The 17,794-nt window shown below is 37.9% G+C and overlaps 1 pseudogene; it reads left to right on the plus strand.

Moving 5' to 3' along the window:
* Positions 1 to 7,792: 7,792 nt before the first annotated feature.
* On the plus strand, positions 7,793 to 17,371 carry LOC132959880 (signal transducer and activator of transcription 1-alpha/beta-like; annotated as a pseudogene).
* Positions 17,372 to 17,794: the final 423 nt, after the last annotated feature.

Below are 17,794 nucleotides of genomic sequence, written 5' to 3' on the forward strand. Positions count from 1 at the left end.
CTGATCGGTCACCTTTACAACGAGGTATAACTTGTAAGCATCGTGCATTCATGGAATGTGCAACACAGCTAAACGTGTGAGTAGCACTCTAAAGAAATGTGCCAAAATGGACACAGCAGTAGTTTTATTACAATAAAATATTGAACAGACATGATGACCTCATGATGACACGTTACATCAGCACAATACAATAAGGTGTCACAGGTGAGGGGGTTACTACACTACGACCCCCACTATCCTCCAACCCCATTGGGTAGGAGCTCAAAGCTTTCTTAATGTTGTTTTATTATGTTCCAGGTTTTAGGTCTTATCGATGTCAACAGCTGATGTTAGCTACAAAGTGTTATCAGTTTTGTATGTTGAGCAGATTTAAGGAGTTATGACCTCCTTTAGACATGGACATACAGCGCTGGTATTACTTCCTGATCTAGGTAGCATCAGTGTCCTGTTAAAAGTTAAACTCTCTTTAACCCGTCAAAGGAGAAGTGATTCAAATCATTTTTAGGGAAAATAGTTCACTTTAACATTCAGGACACTGATGCTACCTTCAGGATAACGTTAGATCAGGAAGTAATACCAGCACTGGATGTCCATGTCTAAAGGAGGTCATAACTCCTTAAATCAGCTTTAACATCAACATACAAAAACACATAATGCTATGTAGCTAACATAAGCTGTCGACTAACGATACCTAATAGATTAAAAAATAATAATGTAGTTTTACATTAAACACCTGATGTTCCTCAACTCTAAATCAACTTCTAGCTGATCAAAAAGGATGAAATGATTAAAATAACTGAGTCTAAACATCTATAAGACCTAAAACCTGGAACATAATAAAACAGTAAGAAAGCTTTGAGTCTCCTACCTGAGCAGGAAGACGGCCACCGACGGGGGATCCTCCTGGAAGACGTCAACAGAGTTCCTGTTGGAGAAGAAAAACTAATTTTAGTTCATCAAGTTAATAAAACTCAGAAAATGTTTGTGATTATACAACATTGTGATGATTGGAATAAACCTGAGTTTCATCATTCACTGTAAATTATCTGTGTTTAACTTCACTTTAAGGGTTTTGGATGAGACTGAAACAAACTTAAATTCAAAGTTTAAATGTAGAATATAATATAGAAACATTAAGTATAAGGTCTTAAGAAACATCTTAACAGATTTATCTTATATTATAAGTTCTACAAGTTTGTTTACCTTTAACCTGATCGAGCTTTGAGGGGAAAGAAACTGCTCTATACATATATATATAATATATATTCAGAGTTGTAATTGATCTGTGATATTATCAATGAACTTAATATAATGGAGCACATAAGGTAGGTGAAGAAGAGTTATGAGCATATGAAAGTTAATAAAATCAAGGCAAGGAAGAAGAATTTTAAAACAACCTTTTTAACTTGTAAATGTTTCCTTTTAATTTATGTGTTTAATCTGAACTATCTCATTGAGCTGTAAGATGTACTCTTATATCAAATATTTAAATCCTAATCCTAATAAGATTTAATCAAATTGATAATTTCAATTCAATCAATAAAAAGGTTTGTGGTATTTTCATTAAGAAAAACTAAAAACTAATTTAATTAACTAAAAGGTAAAAATGCAGCTTTAATATAAATAATTTACCTTACAATGATGTAATCTTAAATATCAAATTACTTTATTGACTTACAAAATTAACTGTCACAAAAACTCTAATTAAAGTTAAAGGTTTAAAATAAATGCATTATATCGTTTATAAATCACTTTATATGGAGAGGGCGCCCTCTGGTGGTTAGTTGTTGGTTACTGCACTTAAATAATAAATTAATCAGACTGCTGTTTCTTTGAGTAAATTAAACACAGAAAGCTGGATGAAGAGCTTTTACTTTTAAATTAAATAAATGAAGTTTATTCATATTACTTTATCAAGATGAACATTTAATCTCTGAGCTCTGTGAACAGTAATGTTTAGAAAATCATTTTACCTCGGAGCTACAGCACAGAGCGAGGAAACACCTGCACACACCTGTACAAAGAAACAAGAAGAAAACCCTGAATGTTGAGTTCAAACAACAACTTTCTCTTCACTTTTGGTTGAATCTCTCAGACAGACGATGTTGTTATGGTTCAGTTAGCATTAGCATTAGCATTAGTTTTTTCTTCTTCGTCTTCAATTCTTCTTTTCGCAGCATTTTCATCCAAACTCGGACACCCGTCATCCGCTCGAGTGGTCACATGGTCGATATTAACTTTGGCGCACCTGAGGAGCACACCTGAACGTGATGCGCAGCAGCGGAAGTGACGTTGGCCGTGTCACTCCCAGGTAAAGGTCGTATCGACGTAGAGAACTCATTGTGAATTAGGAGACACAATAACAATAACAAAATTAAGTAAAACACCGAAAATAAATAAAACATTCATTTTTAGATTTATAATCTGTGGATCTGTTGTTTAAATGATTTGTCTATTAGTGAAATTATCCAAACACTCCTGCTTTTATACCAAACAAAACACTAATATTTTACATTACAAACACATGTTCAATCTTGTAGTAGTTATAGGTGTAGTCACTTTAATTTCCAAACATTTCCAAATGATTAAGTCTTTTCATTTAGTTTGTTTTAACATATTCTGAGATAAGTATAAAAGATGGTTGAAAATATTGGTAGGTAAACTACTGTATGCTATACAGAAGTAACTGCACTATTTATATTTTTCCACACATTTATGTGGTGGAAAAAAAGCTGAATCGTTAAAAAGAGGAAACATTTGTGTTATAGTGACTGTTGGATGTAATTGTAACCCAGTGCCAGCAGAGGGCAGCAGTGTAATATGAATTCATGATGCAGACCTGACGAGGCTGTTAACCTCCAGGTGAGCTATACTGTAATATTTACAGTCTATGGTTGTAAAGTGTAGAAGTTACATTACAGCCACAAAGAGTTAAAACCTTCAATATCATGTAGATCATTTGAAGCACAACAAAGCTTTTAATTATAATAAAATATATACTTTAAAACACTTAGCTGTCGTTATTTTTAGCCATCACATATTCATAATGAATGTGTGTGTATGCAGCATGTTTCGTGTAAGTAAAGCGAATATGTAGCCTATTACATTATATAATCATGGGGAACTTTATCACAATAAATAAATGGAGCAGAAAATACTCAAAGTAAAATAAAGTAAAGTACCTTAAAAAATGATGAATAAGTGGAGTGATTTAGTAATCCCATCACGACTGTTAATAACAGGCCTCTCCATTCACTGTGATCAGAGCTGATTGTCCACAATTTCTGAAAATATTGTGATGATGTTTCTTTGTTTCTCAGCACTTCCACCATGGGTGCCTTCAGAGTTAAGAATCTAATCCACCACGCCACAGATGCCCTTCACACTTTGGGATTTTCTCCAGGTGTATTTGGACTTTAAAATTCACTGGACCCAGGTGAGGTTCGAACACACAATCCCCGGACTCAGAGTTAGTTCTCTAGCTCACCTGGTGAACAAGGCCAACCCGCGGGGCACTGCAGGGCCCTGCTGCACACCCACCAAAATGTCGCCCATCAATATGCTGTACTTTAACCACAAAGAGCAGATAATCTATGGAAAGCTCCCATCCATGGTGGTCGACCACTGTGGCTGTTCTTGAGGAGACCCTGGTGTCTGCAGGACACAGAAGCTTTGTTTTCAGTGAAAGGGATGCAAAATATTTTGTCTCAAGTCTAAAGTAAGACCCAGTAGCATCCCATTTAGAAAGGGGCACAAGGATTACTTCCAAGGACAGGACTCTGAAGTTGTTTCTTAATTCACAAGTTTGGCTTACAGCTGATTTTAAAACATAAAATATGATAAAAACAACAGAAACTGTGGTCCTACTTTAGGTTTTAGCTCTGCATGTATGTGCTTAGCATAGCTCCTCCATGCATCATGCCTCCTTTGGAGCATTATATTTATGTGCATCCTGAGACATTACAAACCATACTTCATGTCCACAAAGTGCAGTGAACATGGGGGAATTATTACAGAAAACCAAGGAAGTTCACAGCTTTGAGGGAACTGTCACTTGTCCTTCATGAAGTTGTTTTTTCCTCATGTGTCGCACTGTTAACTTGTGCTGATGCTGTCCAAATCTGACGCACTCGATGACATCTATGAACGCAAGCACATGTGTTAGTAAAGAGATAATATACAACGAAAGTCATTCATCACTAAACAAAGATAAAACATAAGAAACATTATAGGAGCACATATTCTAAAGTGCACAGATAGATTGAAAACTTGAACCTTGACCAGAACAATCCCTGCGTCTTCCATGTGTGCCTTTATTTTTTTTAAACATGAACCTAAGGACTCCGAGCTGTCAGATTGTCCTTCCCTCGTCCCAAAGCTTGTTTTCAAACTCCTCTCTGTGATCTGTGCTGATATGCATCACAGTGATTTGAGTGATAGAAAAAAACCTTCAGGAGCATTAAGCATGCAAAGTCAGATTGTCAACTAGAGACTAACCCTGTGGTTGCTGCTCTGCCTTTCCTTGCAGCATAATAATTTAAGAGAGTAAGTTGTCTGAGCATGCTCTGAGTTAATGGGTGGAATTGAAGTATTACTGAAAGTGAAAGGCTGAGCCTGTGTTGGGCTGAGAGACTTCATGTTTGAATGCAAGTGCAGTATTGTAAAAGATTTTCAAAGCTTGGTGTTTTATAGCTTCAATGCACAACGCATTGGAAGTATAACAAACAACTTGACACGAGAGTTGTCCGGTTCCATTCAATTATCCGGATCGTGTTCACATGACTGCAAAATGACATCAACTGGGATCATTTCAAAGCATGGTTTGACAAGTTAAGTTGTAATAAAGTGGGTTGAGGACAAAGGGCTGATGATCTTGAATCAAAACTTTTTGTGCAGTTGAGAAAGTTTATTACTTTTTCTGTGTCCTTTACTTGAATCTTGTATGTTTGGGAAATGTTGTCTTTTCTTCCAGATAGAACTGTAGTGACGGAAAGTCGGGAGAAAAAGAGAAAAAGAAGGAATGTTGTTCAGCAAAGGGGCTGGCGATGAATCAAAACCAGCCTGGTGTTTTAGTCTAGCCTAATTGTAAAGCACGAGTCTAACCTGATAAGTCACCATCGACTCCTCTGGTTAGCTTTTCCAAAGCTGCCACAGAGAATCTTTATCTCAGTGGACAGAATGATTTTCCTGCATTAGTCAGAATGAGGCTGCATCCACTCGACATTTTAAGAACTGCAGCTAAAGGACTTTCTCTACTTTTAAGTTCAATTGTTATGAAAATGATGTTGGTAGTAAAAACTCTTTGCTGTGTAGGAGTTAAAATATACTGGTTTGCATGGATGCTCTGATCCAAACTTCAACTCATACCTGCTTCCATGGAGAGGCAGGTATGGATAACATCTGAACCTTCTTTGTTTACGACCATCACTGACTGGCTGGTAAAATCGTGCATAAGCTGCAAGGACAGTTTTTCTTTTCGTGATCAGCTGATCATGATATGAGGGCAGGAACTGTGATCACAGAGGGAGGCTTGATGTTGATTGGAAGCTGAGTGCAGATGTCCTGAGTGTTGATGTGCTTCACAGGAGTCCTGACCCAAACGCTTTTTGTTCTGCTGTTGGAACAGGACGTCCACAAGCGACAGTTTCCTTTGAGTCAATTAAGCACATAAGAACAAGTGTTTATTCCTTTATCTTGCACATATACTGAGTATTTTCATGAAAAAACACACGCTTTGTTAACGGTATCAGGGTGAGCTTGCTAACTGACAGAATAGCCACCGTCCGTCGTTCTCATTGGCTGTTGAAAATGAAAGGGCGGGCTCATGTTGTTGATCCTAAGCGATGATTGGCTTACGCTGTTTCTGCACAGCTGTACTTTAAAGTACAGTACACAACACCGAAAGAAGGCTGAGGAGCTGCATGGTAAAGAAGCTGTACAATTTCCTTTTTAGGAACTAAAAATACTTTTTCTGTCAGATATTTTCACGTTTCCTCTGACCTAAAGGTAGGTTTATTCACATATTATCTCCCGCTATGACAATATTCTGACTAAATCTGCTGTTCGTGGTCGTAATAGGATGCACTGTCACTGACTAAAAATGACGAGTTAAACTTGGTGCTAAAAGTTGATAATTTCAAACGATAAAGGAGTTAAAGATACCTATTTAAAGTCGGTTTGTTAGCTATCTCGACTCGTAATTATTTAAAACAAAATGTAAGTTTTTCATAGTGGTTTATCCCTTACCACCCATTGGAAGTCCAAAAATGAGTTATTACCTGCACACCTGTATCTAATGTCCTAATTATTACAGCAGGTGAATCACATGTAGACTGCACTCACCAATACAAATTATGATAGTTCAGTGTCTTTTGTTCTATAGTGTTAGTTATTATAGTGATATAGAGGAATTCTGTTTAAAAAAGATTTCTGGATGATATTTTGTTTACTTAAATTAGATTGCTCAGGTAAGTTCAGGTGAGATTTGTGCTGCAGTGACTGTTGCTAGGGGCAGTGAGGAAACTTACCATGACCCCTTCTGTATTCAACTTTGCAATCTTATAAATAAGGAATAATAATCATAAATAAAGTAAGTTTTGTTAGTTCATATATTTCCTAAATTGTCTTGTTTTGCAGAAGAAGCATGTTTTAATTTAATTCAGTTTAATTTGTGTAGCACATATACAACTGTAAACTCAATGTGTTTTACAGAAGATACAAAAAAACACAATACATAATAAAAAAAGAACAAATAGATTCAGAATCATAAATAAAATCCAAAATACATTTATAAAAGGACCCTGAACCATACATCACACACACACACACACACACACACACACACACACACACACACACACACACACACACACACACACACACCTATACCTGTTCCTATCAGAGCACACACACACACATGCACCAGCCATACTTAGGTACACACAAAGACAAATGAACAACCAGTTTTATGCACTAGTTGAAGTTAAGCCATATTATTCTCTGCAGGTTCTCAAATCCAGGGTCAATTAACATCTGTCTGTTGCATTATGTTTTTTTTAAGTCATCATTTTTTCCATTTTTGTAAAGAACAACATTAATTTCACATTTTTAAAATCTAAAATACAAGAATCTTCTGGTGAGAGTGAATGCATCTTCCCCCCCTTATTTGTTTTTACATTTGTTTTTATGTGATTTTACCACATCCTCCGGGATAAAACCTCCACTTTAGTTTTCTCTGAGCAGCACAGAGTCAAGAAGGAGGAGGGACTGCTCCCAGAATAATTATTCAGTCAACACTTGTGATCTCCGGTCTCTTGCGTTGCAGTCAAGCAGCTGGGTTGTTGAACTTAGAGAAAAATGAATCCAGCCTTTCACTTAGTTGAGTTGCTCGTTCTAATAAGATGTCTTTAACCTCAAGAGTTCATTCAACCTGACTCCTTTCCTTTCATTTTCAACCTGAAGGACGGGAAACAGATATGATTATCAAATTGTTGCATTATTTCTTTATTTGAAGATCACAAAGTGAGAAGCTAAAACTTAATGCAACATCAGTTCTCTAATATTTATCATGTTGAGAAATATCTTGAATAGCAACAATAACATTACTACATAATCATAATTTCAGACATTGCGTAAACTTTAAATAGTTTCTTTATTTTAGAGTTCACACAGATTATTATTTTTCCTCTGAGTTCTACTTTTTATTCAACCTTTTTAAAAAAGGAATGTACCTAAACGAACCTTTAAGTCCGAGCTCTTAACACTGAATGAATCTGCTTTTGTTCACCAGAAGATGGCGCAGTGGAACCAGCTTCAGATGCTGGACTGCAAGTACCTGGAGCAGGTGGACCAGCTTTACGATGACTCGTTCCCCATGGACATCAGGCAATACCTGAGCAAGTAGATGGAGAGCATCGACTGGTGAGAGGGTTTTTTTTTTGTAAAGTAGAACAAAAGTTTTTACTTTACAAGAATAGAGATCAGAGCCTCATTTGTCTTGTGCTCCGTGCCTCTTCAGGGACACAGTGGCGATGCAGGATTCCTTAGCGACAGTTCAGTTCCACGACCTCCTGGCTCAGCTCGACGTCCAACATAGCCGCTTCGCCCTGGAAAACAACTTCCTGCTACAACACAACATGCGCAAGATTAAGAGGAACCTGCAGGTTAGAACATTTATAATACCCCCTGTCATGTAATGGTCACATTTTGACAGAACTTATCCATCTCTCGACTGGGCGTTACCAGACACGTTCCTCAAGACGTTTACTGTTGAATGTTCCTCGAGTCAGATCGGAACTGGGAAAATCTGCTTTTTCTTATTCTGCACCGGACTCATGGAACAACATCCAGCATCTTCTTGAGGGAAATGAACTCTTACCTTTTGGGCATTTTAGAAACCTGATTTTAAGCCTCCCAACCTCTGTTTGTAACTGTTTTACATAAGTGTGTTTTTTTATTGCAGTTTTGTACTCGCTTAATTATCTTAGTACATTTTAGCCTTTTGTAGACTGATTTTAGCAGTCTTGTATTATCTGTCCCCTGTTTTTATTTTTGATTTAATGTCTGTTTTAAATGATTTCTGTAGTTACTACTCGATGTCATTGTAAATGAGGGTTGCCCCTCAATGATCTTTCAAGTATAAATAAAGGTTGAATGAATATCAGTGAGTAAAATATTCAAAGCACATAAGTAAATGTTAACTGGATGCCGACCCTCCTGTCGGATTACCTGAGCTATGAGCTCTGGAGTCGCCACATTAACGATGTCAAACGGACCGAACCTGGAGCGCCAGATGGGCCCGTACAATCTCTTCTGTACATCCTAGAAAAACCAAGTCAGTGTGTAGAATGAAAAGTGTAAACTTAAGTAGAAGTAAGAACATCTCTACAATGTGTAAATGAATGAATTTACCAGAAACATGTGCAGGGAAGAGAAATACTTTTACACTTTTAAAAACACAGTTATTCTACCTGCCAAGTCTCCTGATATAAAACATATCAGGAAAAATAATTTAGACTTTTTTTAACCCTTAAACTAATTGAATCAATATTTCACTACATTAAAATCTATACTATTTCTAGTTTTACTACTACCAAATATTAAACGTAAAGTAACTTTATGTGATAATTACACTGAGCGGAGATCAGAGAGTCAGTCTGAGCAGTTAATAAAATCAATTACTTTTTAATAATTCAACTGAAATCATTCTCTGTGAAAAAGCCCACAAACTAGTCAGAGAAAACAAAGGCTGCTTTTGTTCTTGCTGACAGTGAAGTTTCATTTGGGTGTTGTTTTTTCAGCGTACAAACTGAAATAATGGACCACTTCAGAGTTTACAACAAGTTAAAGTGAATAGAGTTCAGTAGAGATGGAAATGTACCTGCAGTAAGTGGCTCCTGTCCGCATATCCTTTGACAAATAACCAGTATAAAGTTGTGGGTAAACTTGGCACCAGCAGGTCATCATAAAAAGACAAAGGATTGTTTTTAGACGATCGACGAGTGTGTCTGCTTCATCTATCAATGTGACATACTTTAGATTAGACTACAGACTTTCATACATAAATCCCCTGCAGTGAGCTTCTGGTACTGGACAAAATCCTGCTATAGATACGTGTGTGTGTGTGTGTGTGTGTGTGTGTGTGTGTGTGTGTGTGTGTGTGTGTGTGTGTGTGTGTGTGTGTGTGTGTGTGTGTGTGTGTGTGTGTGTGTGTGTGTGTGTGTGTGTGTGTGTGTGTGTGTGTGTGTGTGTGTGTGTGTGTGTGTGTGTGTGTGTGTGTGTGTGTGTGTCGGTAGTAAAAGAAAGAAAATCTAAAATATTTTGATTATAATATAAAGTGTTTGAAGCTTTTATTTTAAATGTGTTTTTACTAAGTGTAAATCTGCCAGATTCTCCATCTTTACACTGCTTGTTGTGTCTATACTGCCCCCAATGGACAAAATGTGGAACTACATTGTGTTTTAAAAAAAAAAAACTGACTTATTAAAAGACAGAAATCTTCGGCCGGATCCCCGGCTCATGATGAAACAGTCTTCACAGGTCTAGACTTCGCCGGGCTTGGAAAGAGATAGGGGGAGAGATGGGATAAGATGCAGGAAGAGGGATAGAGAGCAAGGGGGTGGTAGACCGTCCATCAGCAATCCGGTGGGGAGGGGAGGGTGTGTGTGTGTGTGTGTGTGTGTGTGTGTGTGTGTGTGTGTGTGTGTGGGGGGGGGGGGGGGCCGCCAACCCACGATCCGGTGGGGAGGGGGTAGTATTGAGAGCGTAGTTAGCTCATATATGTATTGAAAAATGAAGCATTAGCTGTTCTGTCGACAATCGAAGGTATTTAATTTAATTTATCTACAAATGGTTCGTACACTGTCTCCATCGACCCCGAACGGAAGTGGGGAAATATTGGATGTTAAATGAAACAGCATAGTTTGGCTGCCATCTAGTGGACATGATCAGTAACAGTCAAACTATAGAGATAATGAGTTTGTTTATGATTATTTCCTGATGTTTGTTGCTGTTTTTGTTGTTGTAGGCCATGTCCCTTGTTGTCATCTCTAACGTCTGTCAGCTGCCCAGCGGCTGGGCCTCCATCCTCTGGTACGACATGCTGACCTCCGAGCCCAGGGTACATAACCAGGACTCTCATTGATGATTACAGATGTTTACTTATCACAAATATCAAAGATACAATTAGGTGATATCTTAATGATTTAAACAAGTTTCACAGCTGCCACCTTAAATTCATAAACAGACCATTAATACAATCTAAATGTTGACGCGTGTATAGCTGTTTACGGTTTGCATTTTGAGTATATTTTGATGCCTGTGCTTTTTATATGAAGTAAGGTTTTGAATAAAGGTCTTCTGTTCGTAACAGAGTATCTTTAACTGAAGTTTTAAACCAAATGGTTTGACTTTTTGTGTTTCCATCTCTTCTTCTTTCCTCTCCTCTCCCTCAGAATCTGAAGTTCTTCCTCAGCCCTCTGCAGGCCAAGTGGTCTCAGCTGTCCGAGGTCCTCAGCTGGCAGTTCTCCTCCGTCACCGAACGAGGCCTGAACCAGGAGCAGCTCAACATGCTGGCTGACAAACTGCTCGGTAGAAATAGTTTTCTTTTTTTTTTTTTAACAGTTTTGTTTATTAAATTTTTGTACACAAAGAGGCAATAGGTTCACAGTATTTGTGAGTGACAGTGTTGCAAGGTTAACATCAACAAACAAAAACAAACAACATTTGAACAGGGTGGTCAGTCTGGTCACACTATGGATCACGGCTGTTAGTATACATAACAATCTCAGTCCTTAAAGCAGAGTCGAAGAGGGAAGACAAAAAAGAAACAATAAATAGATACATCAATACAATAATTACAAGGCTTAATTGACAAAGAGGTAGCAGCAGGACAGAGCAGGATCTTATCCAGAAACAAGTGGGAAAATAATCTTTTCTGCATAAACAAGGAAGGGGCCCCACAGTTCTCTGAATTTGCAGGCGTCTGGTGACATTTCTCACAGGACGGCTCAACTGTGTCATACATCTTGGAGAGTCTAACCTTAGTCCAGTGAGTGCGGTGAACCACGCCTGGCACAGATAGATGAGGTATGCACCCGCTTAAGAATATCCCCCCAGAGCTCGTCCGAAATGCCCTCCCCCAGTTCCTCCTCCCAGAGAACCTTCACAATATTCAAAGAGGTTGAGGATAGGGTTTGAATCTGACTATAAATATGTGAAATCATACCTCTTCTCATGATTGGGACTTGAATAAAGAGAGTATCTAGGGTTGTATCGGCAGGCAGGTTTGGAAATTGGGCATATGTATTGCGAGCAAAACTACGAGCTTGTAGGTATCGGAAAAAGTGACTCTTAGGAATAGAAAACAGTTCCTGGAGTTGTTGAAAAGATGCAAATACATTATTGATGTATAAATCTCTAAACCGTTTAATGCCAAGATTGGACCAAATCGCAAAAGCACCATCAGATATGGAGGGAGGGAAAGAAATAGTTTTCTTTAACAGATAAACACCTGCAGGACTTTCAAACAGGCCTTTAACTTTCATTTATTTTTATCTTCAGGAGCCAAAGCAAAGAGAAACCCAGAGGGACAAATCCCCTGGACCAAGTTCTGCAAGGTGAGCCCTATTCAGCCTGAGATTTAAGATCGTCAACATCTGTGATACTTTTCGATACCACAAGTTAAAAATGAATAAAATCTGTTATTTCAATATGATTGAAAGTTTGGAAAAGTACTAAAGCTGTCCAAAAACTTAGATCTTCAGTCTTATTTTAACCAAAAGCTGCAATAAGAGAAACATGTACAGGTTAGCAGATACTAATGGAGTCTTTTTGGTGCATCATAAAGTTAAAACTACATCTTCTCTTTGAACTAAATGTATTTGTCTGTAAGCAGAGTGCGAACGAGAAAGCGTATTCCTTCTGGTTGTGGATCGAAGGAATCCTGGATGTGATTAAAAGACACCTGCTTTCCCTTTGGAACGACGGGTGAGTGCTGCCGTCTTTCTTCAGTGTGAAGATTACACTTTTCTGAGATGTGCGGAGAGGATGTTAGAGTCATTTTCTGTGTGTGTGTGTGTGTGTGTGTGTGTGTGTGTGTGTGTGTGTGTGTGTGTGTGTGTGTGTGTGTGTGTGTGTGTGTGTGTGTGTGCAGCTCCATCATGGGCTTCATCAGTAAGGAGAGGGAGAAGGCTCTGCTCAGTGATAAGTGTCCCGGGACCTTCCTGCTCAGGTTCAGTGAGAGCAGCAGAGAGGGAGCCATCACCTTTACCTGGATGGAATACGACCTCTGCAGTGAGTGAAGGACTGATGCTGTTCATGTCTTATGTAAAGGAAGAATGTGAGACTCTTTGATCCAGTAGATATCTCCCTTTAGCACCAGCATTAAACCAGAAACATACAATATGCCCAGATAGGTCGTGCTGTGCTACCCCCAAAACTTTCCGCTCAGTATCTGACATTTTCTGATATTTAAATTGAAGAACAGTTTCCTACTCCCTCTCTCTCTCTTTCACTCTGTGGAGCCGTACACGAAGAAGGAGCTGTCGGCCGTCTCTCTGCTCGACATCATCCGTACCTACAAAGTGATGGCTGCCGAGAACATCCCCGAGAACCCGCTCCGCTTCCTCTACCCCAACATCCCAAAAGACAAGGCCTTCGGGAAATACTACCCCAAACCCACAGAGAGTAAGTGTTCTGGTTCCACAGTAAAACCATATGATCTGTTTATAAAATATGATGCTGTCTTACATTTCAAGTATTAATGCTTCTTTTAAGAGTGTTTATTAAACTAACAATCTGCAGGTGCCGTAAAAACATTCAACCTTTTATACAAACGAGCTGATGAGAGGTTTTTTATTACCTGTAATTTCAGCAAAGTATCTTATTGCAAACTGCACGTTTATTTAATGCTTATTGGGGACTAAATGCTGTTAATGTTGAATCTGTGTTTATTTGACTTTTAGCTCAGGAGCCCATGGATGTGGAGAACAATCCAGAGAGGAGCAGCTACATGAAGACAGAGCTTATTTCTGTCTCTGAAGTGTGAGCAGAGAACGTCACCTTTTAAACACAAAATATTTTATTGGTAATGCATTGAGCAGATTTCATTTGGATTTGCTTTCTGTTCAGACATCCGTCCAGACTGCAGGACAACATGTTGCCCATGTCTCCTGATGACTACAGGGCTTTGTCACAGTTAGTCGGCCCCAGAGACATTGATGCTGTGGTGAGTATTTTGATAAGTTGCTGAACCAGCTTCTGTGTGCACCTCTTTAAAAACTGCTGTTGACAGTCTGCACAGGGTTTTTTTTTACAGGTGAAGATTTCTGTTAATTCATCACCTGTAAAGAAACAACACCTCAGATGAATGTAGACGAGTAAACTGCACGATATGTCCATCTGAGATGAACCGGTAGATGTGTAGAAATTTAAACCCAGCTTTACTCTGTCTGTATTTATCTGTTATTTTGTCCTCATTGATCTTAAATGCAGTTGCTTCAAGTATTGTTGTGTCGCAAACCAGTAACCAAAGCTTAAATTTGGAGATGTTTTTATGGGGTTTGGTCAGTAATGGGAGCTAAGTTTTGCTGTGTGTTTTTTCTTCCTCTTGCTCTGCTCAGACCAACAATCTGCTTGGATTTGAAGAGCTTGATGTTCAGGTAGAGGCAGCCTCAGTTTGTTGCTCTACACTGAATAGTGCATCAGCTTAAGTGTCATGTTGTTGCATGCATGACATCTAACATACAGAAAAAGAAATATTAATCAGAAAGTATAAAAATCTAAACATGTACTCCAGTTGTATGAATTTAACTGTTCTACATGCAATGACGTGAATTTAAGTCGTTTTCACATCTGCACTCCTGAAAATATCTAGATCATTTCAGGACGACTGCTCCGGAGATTCTCCTGATCTGGTTGTTCACATATCCACCTCACAGCTGGGGACTACAACTGTCAGACAGGAGGGGGGGCGGCGAGGGGTCTCCTGAGGTATACGACGTTATAATGAGAATATTTGTCTTTATATCAATGCTACGTGTAGTTGAACAGAATCACAATGTGAACTAAAGAGTGGAGAAGAACAAACTGGAGAACAGGAAACATAATGCAGCAGGTTCATTAGAGCACGGAGATGGTAGAGGTGGCGTGCAGACAGTCTGTGGTCGAGCAGCAGTCACAGGATATAAACGTCACTCCCCCTCCCATTGGCCCGAGGTGAATATTCCAGATAATATTCTGCTGCGTTCTCACATCAGCTCACTCTGACTAACTGTTGAAAAGAAAACTACAGTAGGGTTCTGGCAGGAGAAACTCTGGGTGAAGTCCAAACGAAGAATTTGTGCATTTGCATTCACACATACAGCTCCTCCTGCAAATATCAGGAGTTTTCTGCAAGTGTGAAACCCCTTTAGTCTGTCTTTTAAAGGGGTCTGTCTAAGACAGACTAAGACAGAATAACCTGTCCTCTGATTGTAAGCAACACTCTCTTTTCTTTTTCCTCTTCTGAAGAAAGCAAATCAATTCTGCTCTGCTTTTCTTCTTTCTGAGTGCAGACTTGGAGTGAGACCAAAACTGTCAACTGAGAAGTTTCTTCATTTCATCCAAGTCTTCTTTCTGTACTCTCTTTCAGTGTCTTTGTTTCGTCAGTGGTTGAACTCTGATGATCATTTTATCTGCTCTTAGAGGTGTGGTAAAGACCCTCACTACTTTTAAGTTAGATACAGGTCAGTGCAGTAACCAGTCACCTTCTAGACACATTTGAGTGATTACATTCACTCTACTTGGAAGTCAAAGAATTTATATTTTTGCCCGATAATTACGAGGCAGAAAAGGCTTAAAAAGACATGGATTCAAAACAAAAACCCTTATCTGCCAGCTGTGTTTTATTTAGTTATAGTAGTTCACAGCTTTCATTGTCTGTTTTCTTTGATTTTGAGGAAACTTGTTTATTGTAGTCTTTAATTATCTACCACTAATAAGAAAATAAGAAAAATATATTGCCTAATATGTCATGGGAACACAATCTGCTTTCTTCCTCAGTAGTGAAATGCTCCAACGTACACAAGAATATGCAATCAATGAAGTTACACTTCAGATTCTTTGAGAGACTAACATGCATGTGTGATTAACAGACAATGGATTTTAATTAACATAAGCAGTAAACAGTTGCTTTATAATTTAAAAAATATGTTATCTGTGATTAAGTCAAGTCACATTTATTTATAAAGAAATAAAACAAAGAAAGCAGTTTGAATTTGTTGTATCTAGAACAAGAAAGGTGAAAAAAAAACATCCAAATGCAGTAATTCACAGAGTGACCACAGGAGGGCGCAGTTTCACCTTTAAACTCCATCTTTACACATTAGTATCTCAAACTAACTTCGGAGCTTCAGTACAAAGTTTTCACTCATCCCGTGTCTTCATTTATCTGCTTCTTAGACACTTTGGAGAACGACAGGGAAAGGAAGAGAGAAACTGGAGGTAAACATCATTAAGCAGTGAATTTATCTGTGGGTAAGAATTCAGTCAGTGTCCTAAAGACCGGAAAACAGGTTAGCTTCGTCCCCTGCTAACGAATGCAGTTAGTTACCATGGTGACCCGAGTTTGACTTCCTCATGTTGCTTGGTTACCAAGAGTTCAAAGTTTAAAAAAACATAAAAACAAGTAAATTACATTAAGAAATATTTTTTATCAATAAAACATTTGATTTTTGACTTAGTCTTGTTTATGTGTCCTCTTATTTATAACTTTTTCATTTCTACCATAGAAACTTTCTGCGACACTTCCGGTCGAAGCTTCCGGTAATCACGCCCAGGTGTGTTCAGGTGTTCTCAGGTGTGTATATCATTGTTTCGACCAGGTAAGCGGTGCGGACCGCGGGCAGCCTGGCTGTCGAACAAAGCGGCGGAAGAAGAAGGAGCCGGGGAAGGAAAGATGAAGTCTAGATACTCAGTGAGTCATTCAAAGTTTTGTGTGAAAAGACACAAAATAGAAACACGTGAGGCTGTATGCTAATGCTAACACGTGGGCTAATGCTCATGCTAAATGTTTGTTAAGCGGAAACATCGTCAAAGTAAGATGATGATAACATTTATCAATATTATGAAGGTAACTTTTGAACTTGTTTTCTCCTGTTAAACTAATTGTTTAAACACCGGGTAAAAGTAAAGCCACTTTTAAAACAAAACTTATAATTTAAACTAATATTAGATTGAAGAGTTGAAATAAAACAATAACCTCAATTTAAGTTTATTGACTAATATGTAAATTAGTTAATCCGAGGTCAAATTAATTTGTAAACATTACTGTTCACAGAGCTCAGAGATTAAATGTTCATCTTGATAAAGTAATATGAACAAACTTAATTTATTTTATTTAAAAAGTAAAAGCTCTTCATCCAGCTTTCTGTGTTTAATTTACTCAAAGAAACAGCAGTCTGATTAATTTATTATTTAAGTGCAGTAACCAACAACTAACCACCAGAGGGCGCCCTCTATATAAAGTGATTTATAAACGATATAATGCATTTATTTTAAACCTTTAACTTTAATTAGAGTTTTTGTTATTGTGACAGTTAATGTATGGTAAAGATGTTTCTTAAGACCTTATACTTCATGTTTCTATATTATATTCTACATTTAAACTTTGAATTTAAGTTTGCTTCAGTCTCATAGAAAACCCTTAAAGTGAAGTTAAACACAGATAATTTACAGTGAATGATGAAACTCAGGTTTATTCCAATCATCACAATGTTGTATAATAACAAACATTTTCTGAGTTTTATTAACTTGATGAACTAAAATTAGTTTTTCTTCTCCAACAGGAACTCTGTTGACGTCTTCCAGGAGGATCCCCCGTCGGTGGCCGTCTTCTGCTCAGGTAGGAGACTCAATGCTTTCTTGATGTTGTTTTATTATGTTCCAGGTTTTAGGTCTTATAGATGTTTAGACTCAGTTATTTTAATCATTTCATCCTTTTTGGAGGATCATCAGGTGTTTAATGAAATACTACATTTTTATAATCCTTATTTAATTAAACACCTGATGTTCCTCCACTACAAAAAGGATGAAATGATTAAAATAACTGAGTCTAAACATCTATAAGACCTAAAACCTGGAACATAATAAAACAACATTAAGAAAGCATTGAGCTCCTACCCAATGGGGACGTCTGTGACGCCTTATTGTATTGTGCTGATGTATAGAAAAAACACAGTTCATGTCTGTTCAATATTTTATTGTAATAAAACTACTGCTGTGTTCATTCTGCATCATAGTGACTTCTGTACCTGTG

The sequence above is a fragment of the Labrus mixtus genome, chromosome 24 (assembly GCF_963584025.1).
Source record: "Labrus mixtus chromosome 24, fLabMix1.1, whole genome shotgun sequence".
Taxonomy (NCBI): domain Eukaryota; kingdom Metazoa; phylum Chordata; class Actinopteri; order Labriformes; family Labridae; genus Labrus; species Labrus mixtus.